Source organism: Gobio gobio (assembly GCF_949357685.1).
Source record: "Gobio gobio genome assembly, chromosome: 1".
Taxonomy (NCBI): Eukaryota; Metazoa; Chordata; class Actinopteri; order Cypriniformes; family Gobionidae; genus Gobio; species Gobio gobio.
The window spans coordinates 39,329,122-39,348,290 of NC_137097.1; positions in this window are offsets into that span (position 1 = coordinate 39,329,122).

The following is a 19,169-nucleotide window of genomic DNA, read 5'->3' on the forward strand; positions in this document are numbered from 1 at the left end:
TCGCTCCAGTTCATCCATCTGTTGCAACTCACAAGGATAATTATGGAGACGTACAGGAGGAAAAATCAACAAGAGTTGGATAAGGCCTATCAGATATTTGCAATGCAAACAGTCGGAGCATGGTGTGCTTCTGACCCCTCAGGATCCAGGTCACTGGCAATCATTTACTATACTATAGCCCAAAAGGACTTGAGCTACAGGGCATTTGAGTGCAATTAGCATGTCAGCTGCGTGTCATGTAAGATGGGTTCAGCATAAACACTTGATAGTCACAATGTATTTTAATAGCCCTGCAGGTCATTTTGGGCAGGTTTAAATGGAAAAAGCCTGAAAAGAAAAAAGGTATTTCAGAGAAACCAGAGCTAGTTAGTTAGCTAGCTAGCTAGATAGATAGATAGATAGATAGATAGATAGATAGATAGATAGATGGGGGTGTGTGTGTGTGTGTGTGTGTGTGTGTGTGTGTGTGTGTGTGTGTGTGTGTGTGTGTGTGTGTGTGTGTGTGTGTGTGTGTGTGTGTGTGTGTGTGTGTGTGTGTGTGTGTGTGTGTGTGTGTGTGTGTGTGTGTGAAAGAGAGAGAGAGAGAGAGAGAGAGAGAGAGAGAGAGAGATAGAGATAGAGATAGAGATAGAGATAGAGATAGAGATAGAGATAGAGATAGAGATAGAGATAGAGATAGAGATAGAGATAGAGATAGAGATAGATAGATAGATAGATAGATAGATAGATAGATAGATAGATGTGTCAGATTAGCTAAAGCTACATTTAGCATAACAGATAAATAGTTGAAGTTATAATCAGGTTAAATCAAGGATTCTGCTTCCTAGTGCTTACTTTACGGCGGTAACAGACCAGCGCTAACAAGCCATATGTTTAACTCTCCTCCTCAACAGTCCAAAAGCCCTCTCAAGGTGAATCAACACACATGCTCTCAAACATGTAAGCTAGCAGACTGGAGTCATGTCCCAGTTAACAGATGGCTGCTATTGAAGAAGTCATGTTAGATATGGAGATTTCAGTCATTAATCAACACACAGAACATGTTTATAGGCCTATTCAGAGAGTAACTGCTGTAGGCTACATGAGGATGTGAGGTCATTTTAGCATGCACAGGCACTAGCCTGCAAGGAGAAAAGGCTAAATTAACCAACTGTTTATGACAAACATCTCTTCCAAATCAAAACATCTGAGTTTTCTGAGTAGGAATTGACACAAAAATATTTTTTGAAAATCTTTTATGTAGAATTTGGTTATTTTGTAAAAATTCGGGATGCGCTGATGTATTGGCTAGTAATTGGTATTGGCCGATTGTGTGTGGTTGAGCTTTGTGCTTTGTTACTTTTGATAAGAAACAAAATCTCATCTTTCAATTTTTGATGATTTCATCACGAAATTCAAACAATAAATGATGCTCTTAAATGTGACGTGACAGATCGCTGTAGTGCCTCAGTTCAATCGGAGCGCAAGTGTTTTTTTCCACTTTAATACACGTTACAGCACGAAAAAACATGCATGAACATCAGAAGGTACTTTGAAAGATACAGAGATGTATCATGTGTCATATAAGTCACTCAATCAGTGACGTCCATGATGTCACTTAACGTTGCATTTACATCAGGAAAGTTATCCAATGTTCACAGTTTGTTAATTAACCATAAACAAAGCTCATTTAATGTAAATTATATATGTATGATTGAATAAATTTGTCAAGAAGACAAGTGTTTTACTTGTATACTTAGTTGTATACAAACTTTCAGTTTTATTTTGAGTGTAATTATTTTAACTGAAAATAAATACCAGTTGAATATGATAGTTTGGGGTCTGTTGTTAATTTTAACCTGTAACATACCAAATGAGAGGGATTATAGATTAAATAAAGATATGTATAGATTACAGCATTAGTTTTATCATTAGGAACAGTAATTTTGGTTTTGTATTATCAGTGCATCTCAAAAAAGAAAAAAAAATAGGGTTAGGGTTAGGGTTAGGTAGATTTGAAATCGAATACTTTTCATCCAAGATAGTTACAGTATTATCAGTATTATCAGGAGTGTTTGTAGAAATTACATTAAGCAAACTAACTAAGCAAACAACTCAATGACTTTAAATATTTGAGCTTTAAGTACATGGTTGGTGTTTAAAACCAGAAAGCAAAGTAAACTGTCTCTAAACAGTCAAGCTATATATAGTATATAAAATATGCAATCCATTCATTGAGAATGAGCTCAGTTTAGGGTGACCAAATGTCCCCGTTTTTGGTGTCTGGTCCCCAGAAATGTCCCCGTTTCAAAGCACGTTCAAAACAAACAAATGCACTGCAAAAAAGAAAAAGCCAGACCAGCATAACCGCCATAGCACAAACATGAAAGAACTTTTGAAAAAGAAAAAAAAGTTGTAGTTACTGTATGCACATACAATATATTTACAGTTTGTCATAATTTTGTCATAATGTAATATTATATATGTAATATGTTTCACACAGTGTATTAAAACCAGATAGGGTCAGTTTGACCAGCAAACATCTTAATTATTAATTATAAGAATAGTATATAGAATTCACAACAATTAAAAAATAAAGACAAAAAAATGTATTAATAATAACAAGTGAGACTTCAGTTACATTTCGACCACTGAACTGGTTTCCATTTCAGAAATCTAGTCACTTGAGCTCACTTGTACCTTAATCGGCTTGCTTTTAAAGAGCCAGTAGCAGGTATCAGGGCTTTCATTGAATAGCACAGCTCTGTGGAATTGGCCAAAAAGAACAAGGTAATTACTTTGAGTGTCGATCTATCTTTGGTCTTGCTTGACTGCTTTAGAACAGCTTCTTTTAGCCCCCTAGTGACACATAATAGGCACAGCAGTCTCCCTGCCCTTGTTTAAAGGTCCTGTTCTTCGTGATCCCATTTTTCAAACTTTAGTTAGTGTGTAATGTTGCTGTTAGAGCATTTATAATACCTGTAAAATTATAAAGCTCAAAGTTCAATGCCAAGCGAGATATTTTATTTAACAGAAGTTCCCTTTCAAAGCCTACAGCGAACGGCTGGTTAGGACTACATCCTGGTATTTCCTGCTTTTATTACGTCAGTAGAGCAGTATGTCGACTAACCTCCGCCCACAAGAACACGCGAAAAAGGGGGGGTGGTCTTGTTGCTCCAGCGTGGAGAATAGGAAGTGTTGCGTTCGTATAGTTTGTTTGTTGCCATGTCGTCGAGACGCTGTTATTTTCATCCCGGAGTCAAGTCACCTTTGTTTGGCTTTCCCAGGGACGCTGTACTTAGAGATCATTGAGCGCATGCATCCCCGTTATGGTGAGAGGCGTGACCTTTCCGGTAACGTGCGCTCTGCGTGCGCTAAACTGCTGTCGAATCACAACACGGGAACCGCTGGCACAATCAGAACTCGTTACGTGTTTCTGAAGGAGGGACTTCATAGAACAGGGAAATCTTTCAAGCCGTTTTGAGGACAGTGAAAACAGCGGTATACAGATAAGTAAATTGTGTGAAAAATACTGTGTTTTTTTACACGCGAAACATGAACACATGTTATATTGCACACTGTAAACACAATCAAAGCTTCAAAAAAACACGAAAAACGGGACCTTTAAAGGTGAAGTGTGCAATTTGTTCCATGTTAAAATACTTTCTCTCTTTTCCCAGCTTGATTTCTCAGTAAAGATTGTGGCATTATATTTTTGATATAATCAAATATTTTTTAAAAGCTATTTTTGAGCATGCCAATAAGCCTGAATGTTGACGCAAACAGTTTTGTGAGTTAGTCGCGGGACTATCTGTTCGTCTGACCGATGAAAGAGTGTTCAGCAAATCAATCTGAAAAAGTTATTTTTGTAATTACATTTTGTGAAGGTAATGGTGCTGAAATTACACACTATGATAAAGTCATGTTAAACACAAGTGCATTTCTTAGTAATGCAGACAATTAATTAATAAACAAAAAAGATACCTGGGGTAACAAATGAAGCAATGATGGAAACTGCAGACTAGCTTGTAGCTTTAACCTTGGTCATGTTGTTGCTGCTGCCTCTTGATATTGTGCTGGCATACCAAAACTATCCTGAAAAGATGTACAGATTATATTAGAATTCCAATACATCAAGGTGAACAGATGTCCAGTTTTTCTCAGCACAGTTGTGAAAACAAGATTCTTATCTTGTGTCCTCACATATATAAGTTCCTCTACTATATCTAGGAGCAGATATTATAAATCATAATTATTGTCGGCATGAAACTGAAGTTGCGATAGTCTTTTCTTGCCTATTTTGACATATATTTGAGAGTAATGGCTTCTCGGACAAGAACAAATGAAGGGCGGGATTTTGTCCATGGGGAATTAATTGGATGGTTGGGGTTTACTATTGGTGGATCTCATGTGAGTGACAGGTTGCCCCGCCCTCACGCCAGTAAACGCATCATCAGAGATGAGAAGAGGGAGGGGAAAAAACACTATATTGCCAAAAGGCAGGCATCCAAAAACTTTTGTCAAAATAGTGTATTTTAATCAAATATTATGAGGGCACATGAATTAAGAAAAAATAATGATGTGCACAGATTTATAATAAATACTAAAATATTCCATAAAACACAAGACTTGTCTATTATGATTTCATGGTAATTTTACAATATATGGTTGTCAAAACCTGAAAAGAAAGCTGATTAGTTGTTTTACATGCAGGTAAAAGGTAAACCAGTGCAGCAGCATGAAAACCAGCACTGTCAGCGCAGACAGATGAGACACAGGGAGGCAGAATTAGTTGAGACAGGAGACCTGACACACTGCTGAGAATGAAATCTCACACACGCACTGCAGCGACGGCTCCCCGGCGGGAGCTGTGTTGATATTGCAGTCAGAGGCTCCGTGGCTGGAGTTGCCAGCAAAACCAGAGAACTAAAACGACAGTGTGTAGCGCTCCAAAGAATGATGCAGCACTTTTAGAGGACATGTTTTTCTTTTCCAAATTGTTTCAGCAGTGCAGTGCTTCTCAAGAACCTGAACCGAAAAATCACTATGTCTTCAGTTTTAGCACATGTATCAAAAAGTGGCAAAAATCTTTAAAGCATATAAAAATGCATGTTTGTGAAGTTATTGAACTGTTGTATTGCAGATACACAAAAAGTAAGGAAACAGTCTGTTAAAAATATAACTGTAAATGTTAACTTTAAACTAGGCCCTCAAGCACATTCTAAATTTACATTAATTAAATACATTTAAAAATTAATTTTAATTAAAATATGAAATAATTACAATTAAATGTTAATTGCTGCAGTCTATTTTAAAAAAATATTTAATTAATTAGATTCTTTTTTTTTTTTTTTTTTATCAGTGTGAATGAATGATTCAATGACTCACTCAACCAACGAACAAGACAAACCAACTATGGCCCTGTCCCAAATGGCACCCTAAACCCTCACGGTCTTCCTCTGAGTCCGCACTTTCACGACATAATGCCGTTTTGACTGCCGGGAAGAAGTCCGCCAGTGCGGGCTTGGCAGAAGTGCGCATCGAGGGCGCATATCGACCTCAAAGGGAGCGCTCGCGAGCAAAACCAACCAATGAACCAACCAATGAACCAACCAACCAGCGAACAAACCAACCAATGAACCAACCAACAAACCAACAAATGAACCAACCAACCAACCAATGATCCAACTAACCAATGAACCAACCAACCAACCAGCGAACAAACCAACAAACCAACCAATGAACCAACCAACCAACCAGCGAACAAACCAACAAACCAACCAATGAACCAACCAACCAACCAACCAACCAGCGAACAAACCAACCAACAAACCAACAAACCAACCAACCAATGAACCAACCAACCAATGAACCAACCAACCAACCAGCGAACAAACCAACAAACCAACCAATGAACCAACCAACCAACCAACCAGCGAACAAACCAACCAACAAACCAACCAACCAACAAACCAACCAATGAACCAAACAACCAACCAACCAACCAGCGAACAAACCAACAAACCAACCAATGAACCAACCAACCAACCAACCAACCAGCGAACAAACCAACAAACCAACCAATGAACCAACCAACCAACCAACCAACCAGCGAACAAACCAACCAACAAACCAACCAACCAACAAACCAACCAATGAACCAACCAATGAACCAACCAACCAACCAACCAACCAGAGAACAAACCAACCAATGAACCAACCAACCAACCAACCAACCAACAAACCAACCAACCAACCAACCAACCAACCAATGAACCAACCAACCAACCAACCAACCAGCGAACAAACCAACAAACCAACCAATGAACCAACCAACCAACCAACCAGCGAACAAACCAACCAACAAACCAACCAATGAACCAACCAACCAACCAACCAATGAACCAACCAACCAACCAACCAACCAGCGAACAAACCAACAAACCAACCAATGAACCAACCAACCAACCAACCAGCGAACAAACCAACAAACCAACCAATGAACCAACCAACCAACCAACCAGCGAACAAACCAACCAACAAACCAACCAACCAACAAACCAACCAATGAACCAACCAACCAACCAGAGAACAAACCAACCAGCGAACAAACCAACCAACAAACCAACCAATGAACCAACCAACCAACCAGAGAACAAACCAACCAATGAACCAACCAACCAACCAGCGAACAAACCAACCAATGAACCAACCAACCAATGAACAATTTTTTTTTTTTTTATCAGTGAGAATGAATGATTCAATGACTCACTCAACCAACGAACAAGACAAACCAACTATGGCCCTGTCCCAAATGGCACCCTAAACCCTCACGGTCTTCCTCTGAGTCCGCACTTTCACGACATAATGCCGTTTTGACTGCCGGGAAGAAGTCCGCCAGTGCGGGCTTGGCAGAAGTGCGCATCGAGGGCGCATATCGACCTCAAAGGGAGCGCTCGCGAGCAAAACCAACCAATGAACCAACCAATGAACCAACCAACCAGCGAACAAACCAACCAATGAACCAACCAACAAACCAACAAATGAACCAACCAACCAACCAACCAATGATGCAACTAACCAATGAACCAACCAACCAACCAGCGAACAAACCAACAAACCAACCAATGAACCAACCAACCAACCAGCGAACAAACCAACAAACCAACCAATGAACCAACCAACCAACCAACCAGCGAACAAACCAACCAACAAACCAACAAACCAACCAACAAACCAACCAACCAATGAACCAACCAACCAATGAACCAACCAACCAACCAACCAGCGAACAAACCAACAAACCAACCAATGAACCAACCAACCAACCAACCAGCGAACAAACCAACCAACAAACCAACAAACCAACCAATGAACCAACCAACCAACCAACCAGCGAACAAACCAACAAACCAACCAATGAACCAACCAACCAACCAACCAACCAACCAGCGAACAAACCAACAAACCAACCAATGAACCAACCAACCAACCAACCAACCAGCGAACAAACCAACCAACAAACCAACCAACCAACAAACCAACCAATGAACCAACCAATGAACCAACCAACCAACCAACCAGAGAACAAACCAACCAATGAACCAACCAACCAACCAACCAACAAACCAACCAACCAACCAACCAACCAACCAACCAACCAACCAACCAACCAACCAACCAACCAACCAGCGAACAAACCAACAAACCAACCAATGAACCAACCAACCAACCAACCAGCGAACAAACCAACCAACAAACCAACCAATGAACCAACCAACCAACCAACCAACGAACCAACCAACCAACCAACCAGCGAACAAACCAACAAACCAACCAATGAACCAACCAACCAACCAACCAACCAACCAGCGAACAAACCAACAAACCAACCAATGAACCAACCAACCAACCAACCAGCGAACAAACCAACCAACAAACCAACCAACCAACAAACCAACCAATGAACCAACCAACCAACCAGAGAACAAACCAACCAGCGAACAAACCAACCAACAAACCAACCAATGAACCAACCAACCAACCAGAGAACAAACCAACCAATGAACCAACCAACCAACCAGCGAACAAACCAACCAATGAACCAACCAACCAATGAACAAACCAACGAATACTGATACACTATAAGACTAAAACAAACCGCAGCCATGCAGAATGAAGTTCTGTAAATCCTTTCATATTTTTAATATAATTAGCGCATATTTTTAATATCATTAGCGCCGTTTTTAAAGTGACAAAAGAGATTTTTATTTGGGGTCCCCTCTGTGCCACCAATACGACTGACTATTGTCAATTCTTGATAATTCGCACACCCATTATCAATTTTAATAGTTGTAGCTGTGTTGCATACATCATGTCTGCCTGTCATGTTTTTACCCTTATACGGTTTTTAATTGTAACAGTAGCAAACCCACAAGAGTGGTCAGGTGTTAATTTGCAGTCTTACAGTAAGTCTTACAGTACTACAGTTCAGACTGGGATATGTAAAAATGTTTAATTGTTTTTAAAAGAAGTCTCTTATGCTGAATATGCTCACAATTTGTTTATTTAGGCCAATAGCGTTTAAGCTTACTGTCCGCCATCTTTATGTGGAACAGGCAGCTTTCGTGACCAATTATAAAGACCTTTTAAAGGTCCCATGGCATGAAATTTTCATTTTATGAGGTTTTTCAACATTAATATGAGTTCCCCTAGCCTGAATATTGTCCCCAAGTGAATAGAAATGTTGATCGGTGTAAACCCGAGTTCTGGCTGTCTTTCTCTGCCTTTGAGAAAATGACAGGCCAGACTAGCCAATCCTGAAGTCTCCTGGTTTGACGTCCAAGCAGGAACGGTTCCCTCCCTTTCCTCCGCCCAGAGAATCTGGCACGCCCATGCGAGCGCCATATTATTGTTCTCGGCTTGTGAACGAGTGAAAGCTGGCAGTTTCTCAGTGTTTGGATGTACAAATGAAAACAGAAGTCTTTTTTCAGTTCCTTCTGATCTGTGATCAGTGATTTCTGATGTGTAGCTAATTATTTATTATTCGTGCACACAATGCGGCTTCTCTCTCGCCAGACAGAACGGTGTTTTCTATCTTGTGAGTCAGTGTTTTTGTACGTCCTCGTCGCGTCTATCGGTTCTAGAATGTGCATACAGTCGTTTCTGCTCAACATCAGCAGAGCTCACATTTAGAGATAAACCTCACAAACGCCGAAGCTCGGGCTGCACTGGCCGGTGGCCTTCAACATCCCCGACCCCCAGTACTGCATCTGGCCCACAGCGGAGGCACCAAACGCGGCGTGAGATTAAGCAGAAGGGGGGTAAGCGTGAGCATATCTGGGCTAGCCAGCCTAGCCCCACAATAAACTGGATTACATTCGATTACTGCTGTTGTGTCTTTGTTTGCGCTGTGTACTCAACGCGCGTCACTGACGCTTTTATTTTATTTTAAAAATAATGCTATTATCAACACTTACTTTTAACTCGTTCATCTCGACAGCTGTAATGGTACTTTGCATGTGTTACAAAGTTGGTAATAATGATGAAGACTCGGTGTGACTGAGACTCGTGTTTATTCAGAACTCTCAGATACAAACACAATAAACTCGCGCTGACAGACAGCGCTCTCATAACTCAGTAGTTACTATAAATAACTTTGTTAGCAATCGCTGAGCTCCATCACTGATGTCCGGTTCGCGAACAATCTTTCTTTTGAACCAGTTCTTTTTAGTGAACCGAATCAGTTCACCAAATCGGACTGAATCGTTCTAAATGGTTCGCGTCTCCAGTCAGCGCTGATCCATAATTTACTAAAGTTACTAAATTTCTGACATGAGTGACAGCCCCTCCGACTAGAAATAGACTAATAACCTGAAGTATATGCTGTAACTAAAACAGTTCAGACATGCTGAGAACTGATGTGAAGTGAACTCGGGTCCATCCGTCTCTCTGGCAGCAGCTCGTGCCTGCTCGTGCATCGTAGACCTCGTTAAACCACGCCCCCTCCGCTCATTTAAAATGCAAAGATGTCAGCCAATCACAACAGTGGGCGTTTTTACTGAAGTCTCACAGCAGACACGCCTCTTGAAGCAGGGCATTCAGCCACAGGGCAAACAGCAGTATAGAAAAAATGCCTTTTATTTCTAAATTATGACATTTTATGTTGTAAAAGTCATACTAACAATATAAGTACACCTCAGGAAACATTATAAAATAATAGAAAAATGCCATGCCATGGGACCTTTAAAGCTTGTAGAGAGCCACACTTGATTTTGATCATTACCGTGGACATACCTGTACGTTTTTATAACCGAACTTTAAACTTTTATCCCAGTACTTCTGTGAAAATTTTAATTATTGTTAGACATAAATAACGATACTGTTTGGTTGAAAAGATTGTTTGTGAAGCCGTTTCATACCTGTACATGATAACTGCTCTCTCTGGATCAGCGGCAGCGCCAACACAGATTTGAATGTTCGCTGTGATCGTACTACCTGTCAGAGGTTTATTAGACATAGCCGAATCGCAGATCGCGTTGATGTTTGAATTGAGATTGCGATTTCAAAGATTAATCGAACAGCTCTAATATACACACAAACATACATGATACATACATACATAAACATCCATTCTGAATTTAAGTGAGCATTTGAGGCATGTTATGCCATTGCTTTGTTTTTCGTCATCATAACAAAACATTGATATTTGATGCCATTTAAAATGTTTTGTCATTTGGTTAGCACACAGTCACAGTAATAGGTTGTTAGTGCACACATTAGATTCTATGGGTGAATGTTTTGAAAACACATGTCTATGTTGTGTATGCGTCAAAGAGAAATTTAACAAGTAAAATATTGTTATAACAAAGTGTTGTGATTGATCAATTCCGGTGTAAGACACGTCAAGCTGTGGACATTACAAAAACACAATGCAACACTTATGTTGGTCACAAGGGTTTTTGCACAGAAAACAAGCAAAGTCACTTAGGCTTTGAGACCATTTAGGCCCAAACCAGCTCCTGTAGTTCAGTCGGCTTATTTAGATAATTGGATGAATTAAGAGTTTGTTCTGGTGACTTCCCTATTTGCACTGTAAACACTGGTTAAAAATACTCAGTGAAAGTACAAGGTTAAAGAGGTTGACCAGCAGAAATACCCGACGTGTCAAAAGTTGGGAGACACTTAATTTAGTTTTTCTCAAACACTAAATGGTTGAACAGAGCAAAGCTCCAATCTAGACAAAGAAAAAGAAACTCAAATATAAAATGATCATTTCTTTAACATTATTTTAGTGACAACATAATTTCCATACTGCCTTTTGTGTTACAGTAACAAGTCACGAAAACTATTATTCTAAAATGCAAACAAAATATCAATAGAAATAATAAAAAAAATAAAACCTGTGTCCACACTTTTCATTAGTAGGGTAGGTAGTGTATTGTGAACCCATGCACCATCGCCAGACTCTTTGGAATCACCACAGTCAATAAACAAAGAATAAACATCCTGCTGTGACTCCAACATGATGGTAGTTTTATCTGTTTGGCCATGCTTGGTCTATTGGAGCTCTGACTGAGGGTACATTTATACGACAACAATGTACTAAAAACAGAAACGTTTTTCCTTTGCGTTTTTTAATGTGCAGACAACAGCGTTGTCAAAACAATCCCTGTTCACACGGAACCACAAAAATGACTAAAAACGCTGTATTATTCATGCCAGGCCAGTAATTGGCGATGTTGCTTTGTAAAGAAACCCTACTCAAAATACGCATTAGCATGATTCACCGTTTTCACGAATTCACATTTTTGTATAACGGTATTCACATTTTTTAAATGATAAAGGTATTGTTTTCAAACGGTGTATGTGTTTAAAAGTTTGCATTTTCAGGTCCCCAATAAACGCTGATGTAGTGTAAATTAACGGCCAAAATAAAATTAAAAAATAAAAATTCCCCTGATTTTAGTAGAAAACGGTGTTGTGTAAACGGCCTTTATAAGACCAGACACATGGACAGGTTTGCTGGCATCAAGTTCCCCTCAAGTTGCTACATACTAGTTTGGAAATCGCAAATACAAAGTGATCTGCGTCAAACAATTTCTGTGGGGAGAATGCATACTAATTTAATATATAATAATTATTAATTGATTAAATACACATACAGTATACTTTACTGTATATATAATATATGAAATATTAATATAATTTTTTCTTTATTTTTCATATACCAACAAAGACATGAAGCTGTTTTAGCACTAGCATAACAGAAAATGCTACGGATATTGTTTTTTTTTTAAATATCATTTGTATGCTTATTTTATCATTCTTATGCTGTCATGCAGAGAATCATGGGAAATGCAAGCTAAAGCTTTTTGCAAGCTAAAGTTGGCATGAAACGGAAGTTATGATAGTCTTCTCTTCCCTATTGTGATAAATCCGAGTGAAATGGCTTCAAGAACAAGAACAAATGTAGGGCGGGACTTGATTTGGGGAATTGATCAGATGATTGTGGTTTGCTATTGGTCGATCTCATGTGAGTGACAGGTTGCCCCGCCCTCCCACCATTTTGATTAAAGATTATGAGGACACATTAATAAAAAAACAATTATGTACACAAATAAATAATTTATAATAAATACTGAAATATTCCATAAAACATAAGAATTGCCAGTTTTGAGTTCATGGTGAATTTAAAATTATCAATACCATGATTTAATATGATTTGCCATGATTCTTTGATTGATATGCTACATCTCAAAAATAAGTATTTGAAGAAAATCGTCAGTAGCCTAAATGTGACTCAGAAACATGATTCTCTCAAAATATCAATAGAAAACTTTCTTAGTCTTATAGGATCTCAATGTGCACAGTTCCACATTTAAAATATTTCCTGTAGCTCCCAGCTCATGGTCATATTATCACAGACAAATCTCTCAGATCCTAAAAATATCATAAATGAACACTGAAGCTTAAGCTAAACTCATTATTCACTAATAGCGTACACATTAGCATCGTGTAGCGCATTACTATATTTAGGTTGTGTCGTAGAGGAAAGCTGACCCTAATCCCTTACTATACCATGTCTGTGGGTCAGAATGGTCAATCTCCTTTTCATGTGGCTCTTATTCACTTGTTCTTAGTGCTCATAGCTTTCCCTTGATTAGAACTACTATTTATATAGTTCCAAACCCTTAGGCTCCGCCTACCTGTGTTCATAAATCCAGCCGGCTCATCCTGTTCACCAGTTAACCTCTACAACCAGGCTTGCTAATTGTATGCGCGTATTTTTGAGGACAATGAATTTCAATAAAAGATTATTCTGAAGAAACTGTGTGGTGTTCCAAATGCTAAACCTGCCTCTGAGTTCTCTAGTTAAAATGTAGACACTGTTCTTCCTCTCTCAGCTGTTATTTTGCTGTATATTTCTATGTCATGGGAGTTCATTAGCAGAGAGCAAGAGCACAGCCCAGAGAACATGAGGAGATCCAGAACGACTGAACCCTCAGGAGCGCCGCACACCACAGGGAACCTGAGACTCGATATCAGCTCTCAGCACAGACAAAGGCAGGAAAGGAAGGAGAAAGTCTTGCCTGCTCACCATGCAAGAGTTGAGTAGTAGTAGTTGTCGACTCCCCAATGAGTTCATTAACTCGACACAACAGGCCGAGTTAATGAACTCGGCCTGTTGTGTTTTTTATAAAGTTTACTCTAATACTCTTCAAGAGGTAACACTCACTTTCACTTTTATTTATGTTTTTTTTTTTTTTAAACAGTCTAATACATTAAGACTAACTTACTAACTTAATTTAGAACACAAAATCTAAAGTTTACAGTGAAAACAAATTTAAGCAACACTCACTACATATCTTGGGTTGTACACTCTTTAGTACTCTTTAAAATAAAGGGTGTTTGCACAGCAATGCCATAGAAGTAACCTTCGGGTACTAATAAAGTTACCTTGACCTTGAAGAACCATTTTTGTTAAAAAGGTATACAAATCGATTAAAAGTTTAAAAATCTTTTTTTATATATATATATATATATATAATAAAGAACCTTTTGTGGAATGGAAAGATTCCATGGATGTTGAAGGGTCTTTATGGATTTTTAAAAGTGTAAAGCAATTACAAAGCAATAGCTTTCATGTATTATGAAAGATGAAGGTTATTTTGACTAAATTAAGAATAGCATACTAGTATAATACTATTTCATACTTCATTTTGAAATGCATTGATGTGCATGTACAATTTAACACACTGCTTTTTGCATATTGTGTAACAGCAGGTCTGAATATCCAGACACAGACTGTATCCGAATACTGTATGTACTGTATATCTATACATATTCGGATACAGTCTGTGTCTGCCTATTCAGTTGGGCAGTATGCATATCTATTATGAAGATTCTGAACTGCAACTTTAAGAAAGAAGTATATTATGCTCACCAATGCTGCATTAAAAATAGCTTTTAAAAAAGTTGTAATATTTTGAAATATTATTCATTTAGAATGACGTTTTAAAATCAGAATTTTCAGCATCATTACTCCAGTCTTCAGTGTCACATGACCCTTCAGAAATCATTATTATATGATGATTTGATGATAAAGAAACATTTATGATTATTATCAGTGTTGAAAACAGTTGTGCTGCTTAATATTTGTGTGGTACTCATGATACATTTTTTTCAGCATCCTTTAATGATTAGAAAAAAAAGCAATTATTACATTCGCTGATGCTCCAGAAGGAAACACGATGCATTATGAGGCAGGGGTGAAAACTTTTAGAATTGAAAGGTAAATTGTACTTAATTTGTCTTCTGGGAAAAATGTAAGTATCTTCTGTTGCTTCCAAAGGGCAATACTAAATGAAAAAAAAAACTGATATTTAAAGTTAACAAAATAAGAAAAATTTGGACATCATCCTGTTCGAAAGTTTTAATGCATTGTGTTTCCTTCTAGAGCATCAGTGAATGTTTGAACATTTTTTAATAAAACAAAAAAACAGCCGTGGATCATCCAGGTAATGACATTAAGAATCAAGGGTTCATTAACTATTGAACGGGATTTGAACACGATGTAAAATATCTTATTCAAGACAGCACTAAAATAACATGCATTTTTGTATGATCCCTCTTATTTTGTTAAAATTATTCACATTTTCACAGATTCTGCAAGGGAGAATCTTTTGTAAACTTTTGGGCAAGACTATATACAGGTGCTGGTCATATAATTAGATTAATTTGATTAATTTCACTAATTCCATTCAAAAAGTTAAACTTGTATATTATATTCATCCATTACACACAGACTGATATATTTCAAATGTTTATTTCTTAAAATTTTGATCATTATAACTGACAACTAAGGAAAATCCCAAATTCAGTATCTCAGATAATTAGAATATTGTGAAAATGTTCAATATTGAAGACACATGGTGCCACACTCTAATCAGCTAATTAACTCAAAACACCTGCAAAGGCCTTTAAATGGTCTCTCAGTCTAGTTCTGTAGGCTACACAATCATGGGGAAGACTGCTGACTTCACAGTTGTCCAAAAGACGACCATTGACACCTTGCACAAGGAGGGCAAGACACAAAAGGTCATTACAAAAGAGGCTGGCACTTCAAAGAGCTCTGTGTCCAAGCACATTAATAGAGAGGCGAAGGGAAGGAAAAGATGTGGTAGAAAAAAGTGTACAAGCAATAGGGATAACCGCACCCTGGAGAGGATTGTGAAACAAAACCCATTCAAAAATGTGGGGGAGATTCACAAAGAGTGGACTGCAGCTGGAGTCAGTGCTTCAAGAACCACTACGCACAGACGTATGCAAGACATGGGTTTCAGCTGTCGCATTCCTTGTGTCAAGCCACTCTTGACCAACAGACAGCGTCAGAAGCGTCTCGCCTGGGCTAAAGACAAAAAGGACTGAACTGCTGCTGAGTGGTCCAAAGTTATGTTCTCTGATGAAAGTAAATTTTGCATTTCCTTTGGAAAACAGGGTCCCAGAGTCTGGAGGAAGAGAGGAGAGACACACAATCCACGTTGCTTGAGGGCCAGTGTAAAGTTTCCACAGTTAGTGATGGTTTGGGGTGCCATGTCATCTGCTGGTGTTGGTCCACTGTGTTTTCTGAGGTCCAAGGTCAACGCAGCCGTATACCAGGAAGTTTTAGAGCACTTAATGCTTCCTGCTGCTGACCAACTTTATGGAGATGCAGATTTCATTTTCCAACAGGACTTGGCACCTGCACACAGTGCCAAAGCAACCAGTACCTGGTTTAAGGACCATGGTATCCCTGTTCTTAAATGGCCAGCAAACTCGCCTGACCTTAACCCCATAGAAAATCTATGGGCTATTGTGAAGAGGAAGATGCGATATGCCAGACCCAACAATGCAGAAGAGCTGAAGGCCACTATCAGAGCAACCTGGGCTCTCATAACACCTGAGCAGTGCCACAGACTGATCGACTCCATGCCACGCCGCATTGCTGCAGTAATTCAGGCAAAAGGAGCCCCAACTAAGTATTGAGTGCTGTACATGCTCATACTTTTCATGTTCATACTTTTCAGTTGGCCAAGATTTCTAAAAATCCTTTCTTTGTATTGGTCTTAAGTAATATATATATAAAAAGTGAAGTGAAGTGAAGTGAAGTGAAGTGAAGTGACGTGACGTGTGGCCAAGTATGGTGACCCATACTTGGAATTTGTGCTCTGCAGTTAACCCATCCAAGTGCACACACACAGTAGTGAACACACACACACACACCGTGAACACACACCCGGAGCAGTGGGCAGCCATATTGCTGCGGTGCCCGGGAGCAGTTGGGGGTTCGGTGCCTTGCTCAAGGGTCTCACAACAGTCGTGGTATTGAGGGTGGAGGAGGGCGCTGGTTATTCACTACCCCCACCGACAATTCCTGCCGGACCTGAGACTCGAACCCGCAACCTTCCGGTTACAAACCATTAGGCCACGACTGCCCCAGCAGCAAAAACAACAACAACAACAACAATGTAGCATACTACTGTTTGAAATGTTTATCTTAACATAATGCATGCTGTTTCACATACTGTTGTCGATTTACACCAAGGGCAAATAGCCCGCCTTTTTGGCAGAGGCTATTTACACTAACTCCACCGACCATTGTCTGATTAGGCCAAACAAAATTACAAAAGAAACCCATCTGATAACAGGAGCAGTGGCGTAGTGAGTAAGGCGAGTGCCGTTAGCTTTTGGTGTGACCGTCCCGAATTCAAATCCATCTTTTCCAAGCTCATTCTTCTCCCTTTTCTCATCACATAAAATATCCGGAAAGTGCACACACACACACAAACAAACAAACAAACAAAAAACATTCAGGAGCTCAGAAACTTGTTATCAACGCTGCCCGCGACTTTTAGTAATAAAATAGCTTCGCTACTGGATCACTATATTATACACCGATCAGGCTATTTTTTGCTTTGTGGCAGGGCACATTATCTTGCTGAAAGAGGCCACAGCCACCAGGGAATACCGTTTCCATGAAAGGGTGTACATGGTCTGCAACAATGCTTAGGTAGGTGGTATGTGTCAAAGTAACATCCACATGGATAGCAGGACCCAAGGTTTCCCAGCAGAACATTGCCCTAAGCATCACACTGCCATCACACTACTGTAGCTCGTCTGTTTGATGGGACCACACGGGCAGCCTTCGGTCCAAACGTGCATCAATGAGCCTTGGCAGCCCATGACCCTATCCCCAGTTCACAACTATTCCTTCCTTGGACCACTTTTGATAGAAACTGACCACTGCAGACCGGGAACACCCCACAAGAGCTGCAGTTTTGGAGATGCTCTGACCCAGTCGTCTAGCCATCACAATTTGGCCCTTGTCAAACTCCCTCAAATCCTTACGCTTGCCCATTTTTCCTGCTTCTGGACAAAATGTTCACTTGCTTCCTAATATATCCCATGCACTAACAGGTGCTGTGATGAAGAGGTAATCAATAACAAGATAACAAGTGTTAGTCACTTCAGTGGTCATAATGTTATGCCTGATCTGTGTATTTCTCAGCAACAAGGGGGTTACATCGCTATTTTTAAGTAATAAGCGCACGTCTTCATAGTTAAGACGCTGAACAGAGGCAGGCATGAATCTCTCTCTCTCAATTATTAATTTAAAATAAATGCTATAAATCATTCATTTAAATAAATGTAATCATCACCACTTCATAACTTTATCTCTTTATCTGTGTCTGATTCAAAGCAGGCAGAATGCTAGATCTAACGAGCTGTAACTTACGGAAAAAATGCAAGTTTTACCTTTTCGTCAAATATAGCGCCACAAACATCAATAACTACAGTACTTTAAGGGATAATCCATGGCTAGCTGTGCGTTAAATCATTTTAATGCACTTCCGCTTCGCGTCGGGTGGTTCTTTGCCTCCACTTAGTGCAAATAGTGATAGATAGCCTACTAGAGTACATTTGCACTTAGTGCAAATAGCCGCTGCCTTAAAAAAATAGTATATAGTATTTACTGCACAGTATACAGTAAGTAGTAAACTAATATTCTGTTCTGAATATATCCTGTTGCGCCTGAAAATGCTTCACAGCATGCAAAAAAAGCAGTACGTATAAGGTTGGCAAACTACTGTACTGTAGATAAATTGTATACCTACTTTAAAATATAAATGAATAATGAATAGAAAATGGCCAAATAGTTTTCAAATTAGTGTACATTCTAGATTTAACATGACACCTTTTTCACCTTTTTCTGCAACTGTCACACACAGAATCAATTAAAGTCAAGCAGTTAAAGCAGATTTAAAGTTACCAGCTGAGACACCTCCTGACAATTGCTTGTCCTGCAGAAACTTTTCCACAAGACTCCTCATATTTAATTCAGAGCGACCTCAAGGAAGAGTCGGGTCTGTCTGCTGACAAATCTAAAGCTCCTGGAAATATGAGCCACAGTCATATACGCCCACACAGACAGGCACACACTCACACATACACACAAAATCATGCTGCAATTCAAAGCGTGCTTCTCTCCCATGGGGTCTGATTCCCCTCCACGTGTCAAATGGCAGGATTTAATTTTGTTGTCTGATTATGGAAAAGCAAACAGCATTTAAAGCCACTTCAGATCTGTCGGCAAGACAAAGGACAGACTAATCGGATGTCTTGAAATCACACAGCGATGTCAAAATTGC